The sequence below is a fragment of the Orbicella faveolata genome, unplaced genomic scaffold, assembly GCF_042242905.1.
Source record: "Orbicella faveolata isolate gen_17 unplaced genomic scaffold, um_ofav_v1 contig_47, whole genome shotgun sequence".
NCBI classification, from domain to species: domain Eukaryota; kingdom Metazoa; phylum Cnidaria; class Anthozoa; order Scleractinia; family Merulinidae; genus Orbicella; species Orbicella faveolata.
In genome coordinates this window covers 18,294,691-18,313,968 of record NW_028301577.1, presented here as the reverse complement: position 1 = coordinate 18,313,968, position 19,278 = coordinate 18,294,691, and the positions used below count along the sequence as shown (strand labels likewise).

The 19,278-nt window shown below is 39.6% G+C and overlaps 2 pseudogenes; one reads left to right on the top strand and one right to left on the bottom strand.

The window, feature by feature from the left end:
* The first annotated feature begins 725 nt into the window (after positions 1–725).
* On the top strand, positions 726–11,041 carry LOC149097454 (uncharacterized; annotated as a pseudogene).
* A 775-nt stretch (positions 11,042–11,816) lies between these two features.
* LOC110041794 (2-(3-amino-3-carboxypropyl)histidine synthase subunit 1-like) lies at positions 11,817–19,214 on the bottom strand (annotated as a pseudogene).
* Between the last annotated feature and the right edge of the window lie 64 nt (positions 19,215–19,278).

The window sequence follows — 19,278 nt, the reverse complement described above, 5'->3', positions numbered from 1 at the left end:
GAAGGTAAAGTTAAACAACCTCCTAAGGATCGCGAGGAAAAGATCTGTATGACCAAATATTAGACATATTAGTTACAGCGGGAGTCACAGTTTTTTTTGGCCGAATTATGTCTTTGCTTGCGTTGTCGTCCGTTTGCAGTGCATAAACCAACGGTTTTGAAACTGGTTTTAAAATACAAGCGACACACGAAGGTACATGTTTTCGGGCGAAAACAGGTGGACAACTGCGAGATTGCAGCACGTGACCCGTACTTGTGCAGCCGCCGCTTTATTTTAGCGTGTCAAATGCTTCTTCGTAACCGTGGTTCATGTTGTGTTGTTCAATGATGTACTACCCTCATTATCGTAAGTTGTCATTTCGCAAAAACTTGGTTGAGGAAATCTAGTTTGTCCTCTATTTTCTAAGATGCGATCATACCTTGCCTCCCCGATGATCACAGGCTGAAGGCAGGTTATTTATTTCAGTATTAAAACAGCTTGAAACCGGCTCTATGTCTACCTGAGAAATAACAATATCCCACGCAGTTTAATAAGTAGAACACATTTCACCATTTGAATGCAGCTAAATAATAATTAGAAATGTCATCAACGCACCAATGGAAAGGCGACAATTTTGACCATCCACACCCACAACTGGTTTTAATCGCCGTTTTCACTGTAATTTAGACAGTCTGTTTTCCAGAGTAAAACAGGTGGGATACGCTAAGAACTTTCCCGTTTCAAATTTTCTCCTTCAACTAAAATTGAAACTACAATCGAAAAACTGACTGCTTATTTGCATGTATTCCTTTTCTGCAGATTTTCAAACAGTACAGTGCTCATTTTCTTCACGAATATCACAGGTAGGTAGAAAGATCAAGGATTGCAATGTTACTGCGTTATTGACACCGCCGTTCACGAACTAAGTTTTAAACTCTCTATACATGGCGAACTTGGCATGTTGCAGGCTTTTTACTATTTTTTTCTGAGTACAAGGCACATGTTTTCACAAGGAAATGCTTTTTTTTTAAATGAACAATTACCGGTAGAGTGGTGCAGTTTCGGTGATAAATAGGTTGTCTGAGTTTAGCCAGGTTTTCTTTGCCTTGATATGTTACAGGCGCTTTAACTTCTCCTCCTCGGAGTCTTGGGTTCCCGAAGCGTTCGGAACTGAGAAGATCGAGTCATCTCTTGGCAACTCCTAATAATTACAAAGAGACCTATACGTATCACTTTCTGAATGTTTTTCTCGCATGCTATAATGTCCAATTGTGCAGTGGTTATCAACTCTAACATGAGGCTCTTTCCTACAATTTTAGTTTGAAATTCAAAACATTCTCATTAGAAAATGAAACAGCATTTTCTGGTTAAATGTACAGAACTAGAAACGGTTTCTCATATTTCCTAAAAAGAAGACAGCCTCCAGGCCATTCACAATTTTCGAAAATGAGTTTCGTCCTCAAAATTTTTGGTCAGATAGAAAGCCGTTGAGGACACGCTTTTTCGGGAAACGCAGGAAGTATTTAAGTCTCAAAGTCGTTGAGCCTCACCTTGTGATTTGCGAAACTGAAGAAACGCTCTTAAATGGTTATTAAACATTACAGAGTTACATTCTTGCGACGAAATGTCTTTTCCTACAAAGTGATTCGCTTATTTGGCGAATATTTGTCAGTATAGACTATTATAACACCAAGCGCTTCCAATTCTCGAGGAATTTTCAAAGAATCACGCAGAAAGTAAAAATATGTTTCTGGAAACATGTTTCCTCGCTTTTAAAGAGCTATGACAGCTAGGAATTGTTTCAGCAAGATCGCGGTCCTGTTCAGGAAAATAGAACGACCGAACACCATGATCTTGCACTAGACTGAAAAAACAAAAACGAAACGGCAACGTCAATTTTACTGTGTAGGAATACAATGACCTGGACCAACGCTTATCGTAATCTTTACTGAGCCGTTCAAACGCAAAGGCAAGCTTTTTGCAATTTAGTTTCAAGACTCTAGAACTCAAAAATAACCCCTGGGTTATTCAGAGACAAACCTATACACGTAAAAGTCAACGTCGCCACAACTCCATATCAGCCCGTCTAAGTCCAAAACGAACGCTATTTTATTTTATTTCAAGACCGTAGAACTCAGTAACAGCTTTCGTTACCCACAGACCGAAAAAAGAACCAGTACTACCTGTTAAACGACTCTGGCTCCAACCAGGAAATGAAAAAAATTTGACTGACCTGCTGCAAGAAAAACAAACAATTTACATACGCTGGTTCTGACTAAGCCACCGCGGCTGCAACCGGCGCAGCGGGGATTGGTTAGGACGAGTTGAATTTCACTCGAGAATTTCCTCGCGGAAATAAATTTTATTTCAGTCCTCGCGAAAATAAAATATGACGTCTCATCTAGGTTGAGAGCGGCGCCGAGGCTTTTGAGTTTCGACTAAGTCGCCTGGTTACGCCTCACCTGGAGCTCAATGCTTCGCTGTGATTGGTTGGTTTTTAACAGTGTTGATTGGCGCATTTAGATCCTCTCTGTTTTGGTGAGTTGTTTCTTTCGTCTATGAATTAAGATGACCTTAGTAGTTGGAGGGAAATGGCGCTTGTACAAGAAGAAAAGCTCTCATTTCTTTTATCCCATGAAATTAGCTCATTCGCTACGACTTCCACTCGCGAAAAACGTCTGTTCCTCCTTCTCTTCTCCGTCTAGCTAATATGGTCACTTCTCGAAGGGCGGCTGATTTGCACTTCGTTAGCAGGAATAATTTCTTGGTTTATTTATCTTTAGTGATAGGTTTACAGGCTGGGACTGGCAACATTTTTTTTATCAACGGTTCATTATAATTGAAATGAATTACTGAGCATTTCTGTTAAAAACAAAACATTAAAAACAAAACAAAACACGAGTACAGTGGTTTGCCTCTTGCCAGTTGCGGCTTTTAATCGTGTTGCGATTCATTAAATTATTTACTTCCAATATCTAATTGCTTGGCCCTACTTTACATGTCTTTGTCGTTTGTACACAAAACGAGGGCAAACAAAGGATATTTCTTTATTTTCTTTCTTTATTTCGATAATAATATTATTATTATATCTCAGTGAAATAAATTATTTTGCCATTAAATGAAATTTGTCAAAAATAAAACAAAATAAAAACTGAGATGACATTGGGGATTTAATTGTCACCATGACTGGCTGAGAAATTACAATAACCCAATCTCACTAAACAAAACGTTAACAAATTATTAAGAGCAACACTGACTAACGTAGGATATTGCGAAAGAACGCACTGATAGAACGAAATCAATACAAACACATTTTAAAGATCTTGACGGGTTTACATTTCTGCGGTAAACCAGTTGCCGTTGTGAAGGCTGTGAAAGAGTTTTCGCTTATAAAACCTAGACTAAACATCTTGAAGAACAAGTGCTATCCTTTGAATGCTGTCAATCATGAAAACAAAGAAAACGCAAAGATCGATTTCTTTTGCTATAACAAAGATCGAGTTCTCAGCATATTTCCCAAACTCGATACTTTTTAACCACTGCTACTATTTTACTAAACCTACATGTTTGCAAAAGAGCGTCAAGTAGTTTGTTTAAAAAACGGTACACAATTTGATGGGCGTAATCATTCCGAAAGGCGCAGGCAGTTCCGAAGTTAAATTCTAGCTTACTATTGTGTGATCTCGGCGTACCTTTCCTATATTTTGCTCTCAGAAAAAATATTGTGCTTTGTTTTTTTATAGGCATGCGTCAAGGGTTTTGTCCATAAAATAACCCACAAAAAATATCTACTAGTAATTGTTCGCGTAACATAAGAAGGTAAAGTTAAACAACCTCCTAAGTATCGCGAGGAAAAGATCTGTATGACCAAATATTAGACATATTAGTTACAGCGGGAGTCACAGTTTTTTTTGGCCGAATTATGTCTTTGCTTGCGTTGTCGTCCGTTTGCAGTGCATAAACCAACGGTTTTGAAACTGGTTTTAAAATACAAGCGACACACGAAGGTACATGTTTTCGGGCGAAAACAGGTGGACAACTGCGAGATTGCAGCACGTGACCCGTACTTGTGCAGCCGCCGCTTTATTTTAGCGTGTCAAATGCTTCTTCGTAACCGTGGTTCATGTTGTGTTGTTCAATGATGTACTACCCTCATTATCGTAAGTTGTCATTTCGCAAAAACTTGGTTGAGGAAATCTAGTTTGTCCTCTATTTTCTAAGATGCGATCATACCTTGCCTCCCCGATGATCACAGGCTGAAGGCAGGTTATTTATTTCAGTATTAAAACAGCTTGAAACCGGCTCTATGTCTACCTGAGAAATAACAATATCCCACGCAGTTTAATAAGTAGAACACATTTCACCATTTGAATGCAGCTAAATAATAATTAGAAATGTCATCAACGCACCAATGGAAAGGCGACAATTTTGACCATCCACACCCACAACTGGTTTTAATCGCCGTTTTCACTGTAATTTAGACAGTCTGTTTTCCAGAGTAAAACAGGTGGGATACGCTAAGAACTTTCCCGTTTCAAATTTTCTCCTTCAACTAAAATTGAAACTACAATCGAAAAACTGACTGCTTATTTGCATGTATTCCTTTTCTGCAGATTTTCAAACAGTACAGTGCTCATTTTCTTCACGAATATCACAGGTAGGTAGAAAGATCAAGGATTGCAATGTTACTGCGTTATTGACACCGCCGTTCACGAACTAAGTTTTAAACTCTCTATACATGGCGAACTTGGCATGTTGCAGGCTTTTTACTATTTTTTTCTGAGTACAAGGCACATGTTTTCACAAGGAAATGCTTTTTTTTTAAATGAACAATTACCGGTAGAGTGGTGCAGTTTCGGTGATAAATAGGTTGTCTGAGTTTAGCCAGGTTTTCTTTGCCTTGATATGTTACAGGCGCTTTAACTTCTCTTCCTCGGAGTCTTGGGTTCCCGAAGCGTTCGGAACTGAGAAGATCGAGTCATCTCTTGGCAACTCCTAATAATTACAAAGAGACCTATACGTATCACTTTCTGAATGTTTTTCTCGCATGCTATAATGTCCAATTGTGCAGTGGTTATCAACTCTAACATGAGGCTCTTTCCTACAATTTTAGTTTGAAATTCAAAACATTCTCATTAGAAAATGAAACAGCATTTTCTGGTTAAATGTACAGAACTAGAAACGGTTTCTCATATTTCCTAAAAAGAAGACAGCCTCCAGGCCATTCACAATTTTCGAAAATGAGTTTCGTCCTCAAAATTTTTGGTCAGATAGAAAGCCGTTGAGGACACGCTTTTTCGGGAAACGCAGGAAGTATTTAAGTCTCAAAGTCGTTGAGCCTCACCTTGTGATTTGCAAAACTGATGAAACGCTCTTAAATGGTTATTAAACATTACAGAGTTACATTCTTGCGACGAAATGTCTTTTCCTACAAAGTGATTCGCTTATTTGGCGAATATTTGTCAGTATAGACTATTATAACACCAAGCGCTTCCAATTCTCGAGGAATTTTCAAAGAATCACGCAGAAAGTAAAAATAAAATCAGTCCCCTTTTACCGCGTCTAAACGAACATATATGGAAATTTCACACCTTTTCTACCTTTGGAATTCCTTTGAAAACAATTGCCGTTACCAAGACTGTGGAACTTGATGTATTCAAGGTAAACGAGGTGGACAAAGCGAAATGGGAATGAAAAATATCAATATTGAGTTATTGACTGCCAATAGACCATTTTAGAGTTGTCTGCTCGGTGACCTGGCCTTTGAATGGCAGCGAGGCGGGAGGTGACCTTGTTTTCATACAGACCTCACCGCTTTTGTTGTGTAAATCAAGTTGTTCTAATGCTGACTAGGTGACTTGGGTACAAATTTATCTTCTATCTTGTTTAGGATTTCTTTACAGCATTATGGCTACGAAATCTGACTAGTCTAAATAGTTTAAAGAAAGTGCATTTTTGCTAGCAAGTCACTTAAAATAATCCGACAATATCCGGCATAGTTTGCAAGAGGAACTTCAAAGATTCTGGAGTTTCAACAATATGACCCAAAAGTATTATTAAAATGTTATAGAGTCGTCAGAAAATATTTCCGATAAATCTCCTGGAATTAACTCCCGATGTAGAGATCACAAAGTACAAAGATAGTGCATATGCATGTTTTAATTATCAACAACCGGTAATTTATTCGACTAAATAAGTATAAATTTATTTCCTAGGTTAATCATGGACGTCAAGTTGCATCTGTGCCTTTTGCTGAGTGTTTTTGGAGCCATTAGCTGGTAGGTATCAGAATTAAAGGACTGAAGAAAGTTATAGGAAACGCGTTTCTTAAAAGGGTCCGGATGATTATCGAACGTTTTCTTTCAGATTCCTCTATTATATCGCCAGATGCCACCAAATATCCAAAGATATAGGATTAAAATATTCTACGGGGTAGAGTAGAACAAGTATTTTGGAGGAACTCTTCAAATTTAATTTCGAGACAGGATGTCAAAATTTTGGTAAACTTTTGAATCTCCGAGTTCATATCTTTTTGCTATCGAGTTTTTTTTACACGTACCCGGCCATGCTTATTTAATGTCATCTTTTTGCGTTTCAAACAATACTTGGGTTATATTCGAACCGATGTTTCAAAAGGTTTTGGATGCGTACAATACCACATGATTAAACTATCAAAACACTATTTACATGAAACAAACCAAGCTCTACAGTGTTTAAACAAGTTTGGCATCTTAAAAAGCCTATATTGTTAATGATACTTCCAGTGTTTCAACGGATACCATCAAAATCTGTATACATTGCACTAAGCCGAGAGGGTTGGCAAGCAAATTAGGGAATTAGTGGGTGTTTCCTTAATGAAGCAGCAGATTTTCACATCTACATGCAGCATTAAAATGATTAAATCATTTCGTCTTGTCTCCTTTGTTCCAGCTCCCCAGCTTGCAAGAATCTGCTGTTTGGAGTGACAAATGGTAAACTCTACGCGAGAACTCCTCCCCAATATGCCAAAGACAATTGGCTTGGATCAGCCAGAGTAATAGGGACAGCGGGTTGGAATGACTTCCAATTCCTGTTCTTCCACCCAGATGGTACCTTATATGGTGTTTGGAATGGCAAGTTCTACAAGGGGCCACCTCGTCAGGGCTCCTGGGCCGCAGACTGGATCAAAAAAGCCACCCAGATTGGAAGTGGTTGGAACGCCTTCAAGTTCCTCTTCTTTGATCCTAAGGGAGTGCTGTATGGCGTTTATGGAAATAAGTTGTACAAAAGGTTCCCACCAACTTCCCGTCGTGACAACTGGATTAGATCCGCCACACTGGTGGGGTCAGGTCGATGGTCGGTCTTTCAGTTTCTCTTCTTCGACCCACGGGGAATCTTATACGGCGTGGAAAACGGCAAGTTTCTCAAGAGGGCTCCTCCCAAATTTGCGAGTGACAACTGGCTACGATCAGCCACACTCATTGGCACTGGCGGCTGGAATCGTTTTCAGTTCCTTTTCTTCATGGCTGATGGTGACTTGTACGGCGTTCACAGTGGCAGGTTCTACAAACGATCAGTCCCAACCCATAGAGGTGACAACTGGTTGCGCTCCGCGAAGATGATTGGCACAGGTGGCTGGTCTGTGTTCAAATACCTGATGTCGCCTCTGCAACAGTGCAGGCAGTAGATGGGAACACACATCGGATTAAAATATAGACTGTCAAACGTAACTGTAATGGTCACTAGATCAGTAAATGGTTTATGGGTTTCTTTCTTTGTACGAGTTAATACCAAGAAATAAAAGGGGAATGACGAACACTTTTGAGATCTTTCCTTTATACTCGTCTTTCGAGTAAGGTTGTAATGAACACATAGATCTGGAACGTACCCAGTAGATGACCTCCCTACTAAGCACCATCCAAGTCTTGGTTGCCTCATTTCTTGCACTCCGCGCTAGCTCTCACTATAGCCACGGCCTATTCTGCAAGTTAGGAATACCAACACTCGAAATGCCAGATGAAGCATGTGACCATTATCTGAATTTAAATTAAGATTTGTCAGTTGAAGAAATTGTAGTGGGAGCAGAATTAAGACTATGCCAGAAATAATATCGTTTAAAAGGAATTAGCACTTGCAGTTTATATGACTTCAAGCAGCTCTGTCAATATCAACACTCATAAAAGCAATTGTCTGATCAAAATCTTATTTGAATTGATTATTGGGGTCCCCAAAATAATCCCGTAGGCTTTAGCGCGGCCACTTAGGCTCTTGCCCACAGCTGTTTTCCAGTGGAAGCTATTGGATACATCTTGTTATCTTGGGAGAGCGTGTTACCTAGCTTTGGAACGGCCTAAGTACTATAACCCGAGGCAAGTGGCGTTTGCTCATGAGTTTTGAAGAGGTATATTTTTGGATGCAGCAGAATTTGCTATTTCCCTTCGAAAATACCTTTTAATTATCCACAGGTATTCTTACTAAACGCTTCGCTATTACGTTATAAGATGGAGCCATTCATTATTAAAATTTCATGACAAGGTTTCAGCCGAATTAGACAGATGTAAGTAAATAGCGTCACCATATTTCGCGTTTATCAGTGTAAGCGCCATGCTCATCGCAGAACAGAATATGCAAAATTAAGACGATGACTTAAGAGGTTTGTGCATTAGAGCCAAGACTCGAATAATGCTTGTCACAATTACTTCACAGAATTGTCAAATGTCACAACACCTTTAACTGTTAAGATTCGACTAGAGACTTGCCACAACTCCTTGAATTGTTTCGGCTTAGACCGAAATTTAAAAGCACACCTCATAGTTGTCAAGAATACATATCGTCCTTGGAAGCTTGAATTAACACTTTTCACCAACGCAATATATCTCACATTTTTCAATTTTAGCAGATTTAATCGTATCTCGAGCAAGAAGGCCACTTTTTCCTTGTATCTATTTGTACTGTACTATAAGGCAGAGTGGTCGGATTACAGAGCTGAATTCTACAGACTATTGTGGCGGTGGAAATTCGAAATGAGAGAGAAAGACCCACTGATTCTAAAGTGTTTCATCTGTTCATACCAACATTACTCAACCGTTCGCTCGCTTGATCACGCTTAGTTGCCGACGGTATACCACTGGTTCAGCGGTATTACCTAGACTTACAAAAGGATTGTACAGTGGAACCCAACCTCAGCTCGTTCCCAGGGTCTTTTCCTTGGCTTGGGAAAAGACCCTGGGAACGAGGTTGAGTGGAACCCCGCCTTACGACCACCCCGTGAATACGGTCACGTTATTACGGCCATTTTATTCAAGCCCGAAAAAAAGCTCAGTCAGTCATTTTCTTATTTAAAGAACTCTTTAATATGGCCACCCCGTCAATACGGCCAGACTTTTGTGGCCCGTTGTTGACCGGAATAACGGGGTTCCACTGTATCTTTATCCTAGTGATTAGGAAAAACCGTTACACTGTATTTGGAGCTTAATTGTGACTAGTACAGTTATATTGGTTCGGTCCTTCGTGTCGTGTTTACTTCTGTATAGGTTGTCACACCTTGCAAATTCTGTTCGAGTTGTTATTGGTGCCAAGTCAAACTTCGGTCTTCATAAATCTAAGTCATGTTCAAAATTACGTTAATAATTCATGCAGCACAAGAGAAGATAAAAGAGCTCTACATCACTCAAGTGTAACACAAAGCAAGGTAAAACATGCAAACCCACCACCTGGAGTTAAGTGGCTTGTATTAATTTAGAGAAAAAATAATACGAACTGAAACGATTGCAGGTAAATGTGTCACACCTGTCTAAGTCTCCCTATTAAAAAACAACAAAATCTGGACTTTTGGCGAGCATAATGTGCAAAGGATAGTAAAGGACTGTTTACGAGGAGAGGGTTACCCTAGCAAGAGGGTTACCCTGCCAAGCGGGTTACCCTAGCACTCACACATTCCCTCTTTTTTCTTCATCGTGTTTACAAGGCAGCTAGGGTTACCCGGGTAGGCGGGTTACCCTATCTGCGTGCTAGGGTTACCCTAGCAGGCGCGTCAACTTTTACCCCTGTAAATACTCCAGGTAGGGTTAACCTGCCAACCCGAGTTAACTTTCTAATTGTTTCCAGACTCCTCGCATTAAGTTGTCCCGGGTTGTAGGGTTACCCTACCTGTGAAATTTTGCTTGTAAACCCGAATTTCGTTTGCCCTCCAGCTAGGGCTAACCCGCTTGCTAGGGTAACCCTCCTTGTAAACAGGCCCCAAGACGTTAAACCAAGGTTAAATTACCTACAAGGTAATCAATAAAAATGATGAACTGGTCTGGTTTTTTTTATTTTTATTATTATTTTTTTGTAGTATCATGGCATGTCTTGAACTCTTTGGTGTCGTGAACCATGATGGCAAATTCTACGTGAGGACTTCACCACAATGTGCCAGCCCCGACTGGCTTGGAACAGCTAAAGAAATCGGAACAGATGGCTGGAACGACTTCGAACATCTATTCTTCCATCCAGACGGTACCTGATATGTGTTATGAATGACAAGTTCTACAAGGGGCCGTCTCCTCAAGGCTCCTCGGCTAGAGAGTGGATCAACCAAGCCACCCTTATCGGAAATGTGGGACGGAGGTGCTTCCAGTTCCTTTTCTTTGATCCTGACGGTATACTGTATGGTGTTTACAAAAGTAAGTTTTATAAGAGGCTCCCGCCTGGATTCCCAGGGACTGACCCTAAATGGCTTGGTATAGCATCACTTGTGGGATCCGACGGGTGGTCAATCTTCAAATTCCTCTTCTTCGATCCAATAGGCACCTTGTACGGAGTCATTAAAGGAAACCTGTATCGGCGTTCTCCTCCCACGGATCCAGCTAACTGCTGGTTAGTAACCCCTTCACAAATTGGCACAGGGGGCTGGGAGGATTTTCAGTTTCTCTTCTTCATGCCGGATAACGACTTGTACGTCGTCCGCCAAGACAAATTTTTCAAGCGATCACCCCCAACCCATGGAAACAGTGATGATTGGGTGGGCTCCGCAGAAACTATTGGCTCAGTTGGCTGGTCTATGTTCAAATTTCTGATGTCTCCTGTACCCGGTCGACACTAAAACTGTGTGGCTCGCAGACGAGAACTTGAAATGCAGTGAAATGCAGTGACAATCGTTATGATGACGGTGACAATCAACAAACAAATGTGAACGTCACTGTCTGGCTTTATGACAACCTCATTAGTAACGACCAGTTCAGTTCTTTAAAAATTACAGTCCTCTGACGAAAACCATCTCATGCGCAATCTGCCTTCCAAGGAATATCAGTTGGACAAACACATGCCAAAGACATACTATGTTCTGATACAAATTCCTTTCAACAATTTTTTGTTCTTTTTTATCGTTTTTGTTTATTCACCCTCCCCCCCCCCCCCCCCTTTTGACTTTTTTCTGTTTAATTTCCAATGTATTTTACCACCTAATAGAATTCAAACCTTGGAGGCTCACGAAGTTTTTGAAGCTATGTAATGCTTAAATATAATGGGAGAAAATGCGCAACAGTCAAAATTAATGTCTCAATCAAGATGATAGCCAATCCTAATGTTGTTTTTGTCTCAAGGGCGATCGAATTCTAATTTCTCCTTACAATATCGAGTCACTGTCAAACAGAAAAATAACGAGAATACTGAAGAGAATCATGGACCAGGGGATAAAGAGGAAAATGGCAATGTATATATCAGGGGAAATTGATCTTTTAAGGGTACGCCCGTAAGAAGAAAAGAAGTCTGAATTTGAGCTGTCGCATATTTGTTTGCACTTAATCAAAGCCCAAGAGGTGGTTTCGTTTTCAACCTCGCTCTACCATATGATTATAATAAGTATGAATCTGCTACAGTTACGATTGCATACATTTTATTTTTCATTTGCAGTTCCTGGGAAATTGCTGTGGGTGAACGTTCGTTTAGCCATTGCCATTTTGACTCTTTTTTCACGGTATATTTTACAATACGCTGGTAGCAGCTTGTATAATTGTAGAATTACGGACGAGATATTATTTCGTTTAAATATTTCAACAGCCCTTTTATGTCGCAACTTGGACGCGAGTTAGATCTCTGCTATTTGGAATGCTGTCTTCTGTCGTTTGAATCATTCTGCGTGCGTTCTTGTTAACTCACGCCAACCTTGTTCAACTTATGTAGGTTCTCTTGATGGCATTTTCCACAACATTCGGTGCTTTGTCCGCCACAGCCATCTTTGTTATGCATGTTTGAGTGTATATTTTCTGAGGATAGTTTTTCAGTGTGTAAGTTCTTTCTCCTCCTACTTATAGACACCTGTCTGTTATTTTCATTATTCACGGTCCACGGACCCAAGCTGACATTTGCGTAGAAATCCATTGGATAATCCCGTTGCCATTCAATCTCTTCAAGTACAACTGACGCCTGTTGGGTCGACATAAAACTCTTAGTCAGAGCGGGTACTCCCTAATACAGATTGCTAGAGATTTCCTTCTGAGAATTTGCGAGTACACGTACAATGCATTTCCACAATGTATTTTCATTCTCTGCAGAATTTATTTTCACTTTCACCGCCTGAAAAGCGGGAATTCTCTGCCTGATTTTCCCAATTTTTTTCCATCGAAACACTCAAACCGTCAACTTGTGAAATTCCAATCAGATTAGTTAAGTCAACATTGAGCCTTCGTTAGTTCGTAGCAGCACAATGCGTACCACAAGGTGAGCTTTGATCTAGGTAAATTGTCTAGTTGTTGATGGAAACAGACTGCGAACAAGAACCAATGTCAGTCAACCACTAAGATCGCCAGTGTCGTCATCTTCCCAAGCGGCCGACATAACAATTTTTCCTACTACTTAAATTTGGATTGGTCAGTAAGAAAAATCAATAATAAAATCTATTAACATCACGTCACCTTCTGTCACGCGTGCCTCAGAAACAAGTTTAAGACATGAACTGCAATCCAAGATGGCGACTGCTCGTCCAGTCACCTACTTGGGTCTCACTGTCAAGCTGTGCCCATAGTGGCAGTGAGTAATGGGCTACGAAAATGTAATTGCTGGTAACGAGACGTTAATCGTAAGTTGAACTTATAAAATCGGAGAGCAAAGTAATTAAAAAAACAAACGGTTGATTTACCTCGTAAGGTGACAGGAGAGGTTTAGGAAAAGCGTAACCCTAATCGATGGACAGTCGTGGACATGCCACCTGTACCCATCTGTTAAAATGATAAGATGGAAGATTAGTTCCATTAAGTAACGATGGCTTGATTATCTTAAGGAGCTACGTCACGGTTTGCACATCCTGAAAAGTTCGTCGTTTGGAATCCGTGTTAATCGTCTCTATCCTTAACCATCCTTGTTCCTTTATGGTTTATTATTATCTCTTTGGTGTTTTTCTATCTTAGTAAACTACTTTTTTCAGTTTTTCTTCAATTTAAAGGTAATTTTGTACATAGCCAAAATAACCTGGATACCGTGCCTGAGCTGCTAAGTAGCCATAACTATTTTCATGAGTAGAACAGGTTGCACTGTTCGGTTCTACAGTTTGGTCGGGTTGGTTTCAACAAAGAGTCAGGAAACCGTAAGAGTGTGAACTGAACAAAAAATGTGATAAACACGAGGAAATTTTGATAAATGGATACGAAATGATTGCGCAACAGCTCTGTGAAAAGCTATTCTACCGACAAACATTTAAGCGGCAAAGAAGTAACTTCACAGGGAAGGAGCTGTGTAATTTAGGAAATAGTAGGGGTGGGACAGAGTAACAGAAAAACTACCTTTGCCTAATGCACCTGCACTGTAACTGAAGGAATAGGCGAATGAAGTGTTTCGCTGTCTGGCTCAAAACACACATTAGCACCTCTCTGTCTTGTGTTCCCTTGAGTACTCCCGACGGGGTTTGCATCAAAGTGTTACCTAGTTACGAACTTCACCTTATGACGTTAAGTCGACGTAAAATCGTTCGAGTACTCGCGCTATTGTCCAAATGGAAAACAAGAATCGGAAAATCTTCGGCTACCTCGACGAAGATTCGCCGAAAACTACAATTGTGTTCCTGACTGAAAAAAATAGTCCTCTATTACCTTCATCTCTGTTACGACTGTGGCTAGTGCAAGAATCAATAACAACTGTCCTCTATGTAGAGAAATAATTCGACAATTCAACACTAAAAGAAACTTACGCATCAACATCTTCGAACAAACGAAGTTTATCCGGGAAAATTTCAGACATCAACACAATCACATACTCAAGTCCTGCCTTGATAAACCTCCGTTCCAAATTCTGAAAATGACAATCGTATAATAAAGAATTTAGTTAAAAATGCAATCTCTTTTTGAGGGTTTCAAACGTTAAAAAGTCAAGGAGTTAATCTTCATTCTTGTAGGCTCCTTAATACCTCCACAACAAGCGCTCTGACCCTGTCTCTGTTTTTATCACAAAAAGCACTTCCTTTTTGCCACTTAGTTTCACATTAAATTCCTTTACGGAGAAACATTGCCATTTCATTCCCCTTAATGTGCTTTATTTCTGAAGATTTCCCCATCCAATACGAATTAAACATACGCGCGTTCATTTGAAATACGTACTTTTCTAGAAACAAAACCGCACATTTTCTGTTAAAAATACTTTAGTTCAGTTGAAGTAGGAGAGCAATACGCCCAGAGGTTGTAGCTACTAGACTACGATGCAATTTAATTTTTTACCGTACCCAAATTCGCAATTACCCAATAACAAGCCGTGTCTACTGTCCTGATATCCTGCAATATCAAGTCACTGACCTGATACGGCTACGATATCATGCTCCCTTGACCGAAAATTTGGGTACGGTAATAACTAATCGTACCTTTTCGGCACGCTCAGGCTCGTTTGGTCTCGCCATGAGTATTTTGGCTCGACTGCGTGTCGCCAAAATACGAACCAGGGCTCGAAAATACTCGCCTGATATGCCGCCGAAATAAAGAAACTGCTGGTCGCTATTGTACCTCTAACACCTTTGGACTCCCTTGTCTCCCTAATGTGCTGAGAATAAGTCCAAATTTCCTGGCCTTTGATGCGGTACTTATGGCTTCTTTTCTAGCTTTAAACATGGTTTCAATATCGTAATATTCTCTGGAAAATACTTTACTGTATGGATCGTACCTATTGTAGTCAACGTCCAACACGCTACTTGGCCTTTAACCGCTAAGTCGAAATGTACAATTTAACGAGTGCGAACAGAAGCGATGAAAAGGGAGCGGTTGCTACAAACAAAATAAATTACAAGTTATAGACGAATACAATAAAAGAAACAGAAATAACGAGCCGAAGGTAGACGATACTTACAAACGTTGTATGACTAGGAAGCTAAGGTACACGTAAAAAAAAAAGGAAAACGGCAGGGAGGTAAACGAGACGAGATGACGGTAGCGTCGCGAAGAAAATGCACAAATAAACTAGAAAGACGCATACAAAAGGGGACTGAAACAAAGCAAAATTATGCGAAAAAACCTAACAGAACATCGATAACGTGAAAGCGAGATAAACGAAAAGAATGCGATGATCACGAAAGAATGCACGCACAAACGGAAAAAATAACAATTAAATGCGGCTGCAACAGTACCTGTGAAACGGGAATAAATATTATCATGCAATGATGAATGCATGCTTCCCACAAACGTCACTTTTCAAAATTCCCTGACTTTTCCCTGATAAAAATATTAAAATTTCCCTGATCAACACAAAATGTCAGATATAGTAGCGGCTTCTAGCATGAACGTAGAGCCGCCCTAATTTCTACTCGTTCATTAAGACGGATGAGTTTTCAACAAATTTCTTTCTTTTAGGAAAAAAAAAATTTCCTTCTTTTAGGAAAAATATCATTGAGATCACAGTGATACCAAATGTTCCTTCCAGCCTTCAATGGTATTAAGTCAGCCGTGTTAAGATATTTCAATTTCCCCTGACTTTTCTTCAAAATGTCAATTTTTTCCTGACTCAGAATAAAATTCCCAGATTTTTCCCTGACCTTGAAGAATTTTATTTTTCCCTGGCCATTTCCTAACCTCTGGCAACCCTGTAAATGACAAAACGTTCTGTTGACAAGCCAAACAAGCCTTGGGCTCTTCGTCATTCCTTTTTCAGTCTGTAGCATGGATAGACCATTGCAGGAGTATTGTTATTGTTACTTGATAGGATGCTAGTCCCGCAACCCCCCCTCCCACCTCACCCTTCCCCTTCCCCTTCCCCTCCCCATCCCCCCTCCCTCCCAACCAATTCTTTGCAATATACAGTAATTACAGGCCAGACTTCCCTAGCGATTGAACAGTACGCGTCTATACTTAACAATTACATTATGAGCTCGGGATTTCCATCTTGCATAGAAATCGAGAGCGAATAATCTGTTTTAGTATAAATATATATTAGTCGTTCAAAAATTTATCTAAATCCTCTTCACAGACACTTCGAAAACGCAAAGGAGCGGCCATCACTTTGTTAACAACCACACACTGCTAAGCTACTGACTATTTTAAGAGTCATTTTTGTTCATTTGTTTATTCGCCATTTCCACATCCCCCATAATACACCTAGTTTGCCCCCCCAAAATTTTGCATAAGCATTGTCTTCAGTTTCTCTTGGGATGACTGTAATACCCAGGAGAAACGGGAAACAAAGGTTATGGAGAATTTTGGGGGGCAAACAAGGCGTATTATGGGGGATGTGGAAATGGCAAATTGAAGAAATTCTGCCTCTTGTACTTTTAACTTGAAGATATGAGTTAGAATAATTTATCTTGAATTCTTTTTTTTTTTTTAAAGAACTGCCATCTGGAGCAATCAGATGTGGCATGACACTACCCCTTGATTCTTTTTAAGTTTCGTACCTGTACGCTGGTATAGACGGGTTAGCAATCATTACAGCTTCCAGATGAAACCTTCCATCTCCAAGATAACTAAAACAATGAAGAATACTGGTCAATGGCTTCAATAATCTAAAATCTGGGTCAGCAGGCCACAGAAAATAGAAATTAGCAGTTTACAAAGCTTGGGAAAATGTATTATCTACATTACTTGCAAAACATGTTGGACGTTTTATTTCCATACACTTTTTATCTCATTTCGGACAAATTTCAGACAAAAATTTAGGACACTTTGCTGAAACATAGCTACCGTAAATTTACGGATAGCCATACAAAACACGAATTAGACTGAAACAACATCAAAAGATGTTACTTTTACTGCACTGTCAAGGTTTTACAGATAAACCAACAAGAAAATAAAACAAATTCTATCAAGCCGTTACGTATGTCAAGTCGTGTCTCAACTAGAGTTCACTCCATAAATCCCGGCATAAAGGAAACTTGGCACTTTGGAACTACTTCAAAGTTTTACATTGTACTGTTAATATTTCAGACGCTTGAAAGTTTTCGGACACTTGCTTTGCTCGAAATTAAACTTTTTGGCAAGTAATGTCAGTGTAATGTACGTTGTCCTAACTGGAAAACCAGAGAGCTGTCTCACTATCATGGGAGGTAAATAATTATTGCTTCTAGAGTGAAGGTTTGAACATTGTACAGTTCTTTTTTTCTTTTTTTAACACATTTTTAACAGGTTGAACGTGACTTGCTTGGTATGTCTATTTGTAGCACTGACAGCAATTGGCAACGTTTCTCGGGTCATGCATAAAACGTTCATCAGTGTGGTACAAGGAAATGGAACATGCACTTGGGTCAGCTGAGGATGACAGAAGTTTCTGTCGAAACATGTTTTATAAACTCAAACGTTTTGTCGTTTTCTTAAAATTCTTAATCTGCAATAAATGTTAAAACTACTACAAAATGTAAAGAACTGCATTTGAAGGTAATTTGGGGAGTCTCACAATCATTGCTACGTGTAATTACATTGAAGAATGCAAAACACCTTTAGGAGTACAGGGCAGGGTTTTCATTAAGGGCCGGACATCGGGAAAATCGACTGGCTATGAGGACGATTTTGCCTATTCCAACTGGTTTGACCATCTAGAGGAAAGTTTTTTTATAAAGGAGTTCAGATAAAATAGCCTTCCTGCTGAAATCGTTAAGTGAAACCCCTGCAAGTCACTTGAGACAATCTTGGAATGTTGCTTATTCTAGGCAAATGAGTGGATATGAGTTTGACTGTACAGCTGTAAACTGTACTATAAAATTTGTATTTCAGTTAATAAATGCTAATAAGGCTTACAGTGTAACTTGCACAGCCCTTTGAATTTCAAGCCAGAAATATGAAGATTCTGAGCCTCACTATCTTACATGAAAGCATCTTTGTGTTTTATTCTAGGAGCTGTACAGTCAAGAATCTCTCCAGGGGACAAGGGCTTACACTGTGGAATCTCCACCTTGTAGTCTTTACACAAATCTTCATACACGGCCTGCATGATGAACACAAAAGGAAGATTATACCTAGTTAAGCATAACTTAAATTCTGTATGAAGGAGCATGTAGTTTTGCACTCAAATGGGAAAATGGAATTTAAAAGGTGCTGAATGCGTGGCTCTAGAAAATATCCACACAAGTACCATTAACAGGAGATTGGAAGAGGGAGGCCAAGAGGACAGTGATCTTCTGAGTAAGGGGCTGGGAGGGGAGGGTGGGGGCTTCAAACTCAATAACCCTTCATGGGTAGGGTATAGATATTTTTATTGATTTTTATTCCAAAATGCCAGAAGGGAATTCATGGCCACCAATTTTCTAAAATGTTAAACAACCGATTCATACAATCAAATCTAACAGTTGACATACCTGAAGAGTTGCCACAAATTGTATCGTGCTCACTATCGCCAATGATGTCCCAGCTTCAAAGTTGTACCTGACTGTGTCTACAAATTAAAATGGCTGGCGTCCAATTTGATGTCCACAAATACATATAACATCTTGATTCCTTTTGTAGAGTCAATTGGAACTGTGAAGAGAGTAATCAGTATTTTTAACAGGTCAATTTTTTCAAATTTTTTCAGATCTTTTTCCAGTAGTGTTATGGCTGCAATCATATCTATCATCATGTCTACATTTAATTGCTATTGTTGGACATCTATTACTATGGAATTTACATACTTGAGCCAAGTATTACGTCCAATGAACATAAAGGGCCAACCAACACACAACCGCTCTCATGTGGCTTTGATAGCTTAGTTGGGAGAGCATTGCACCAGTATCGAGAGGGTCGTGGGTTTGAATCCTGTTCAAAGCCTGAAAATTTTTTCAGGTGTTTTTCCAGTAGTGTTATAGCTGCATTCGCATCTATCATCATGTCTACTATTTACTATATTTTTATCTAATGCTAGCTTAAGCCTTGTCCTATATCCCTAGTAGGAGCACTAAGGGTACTA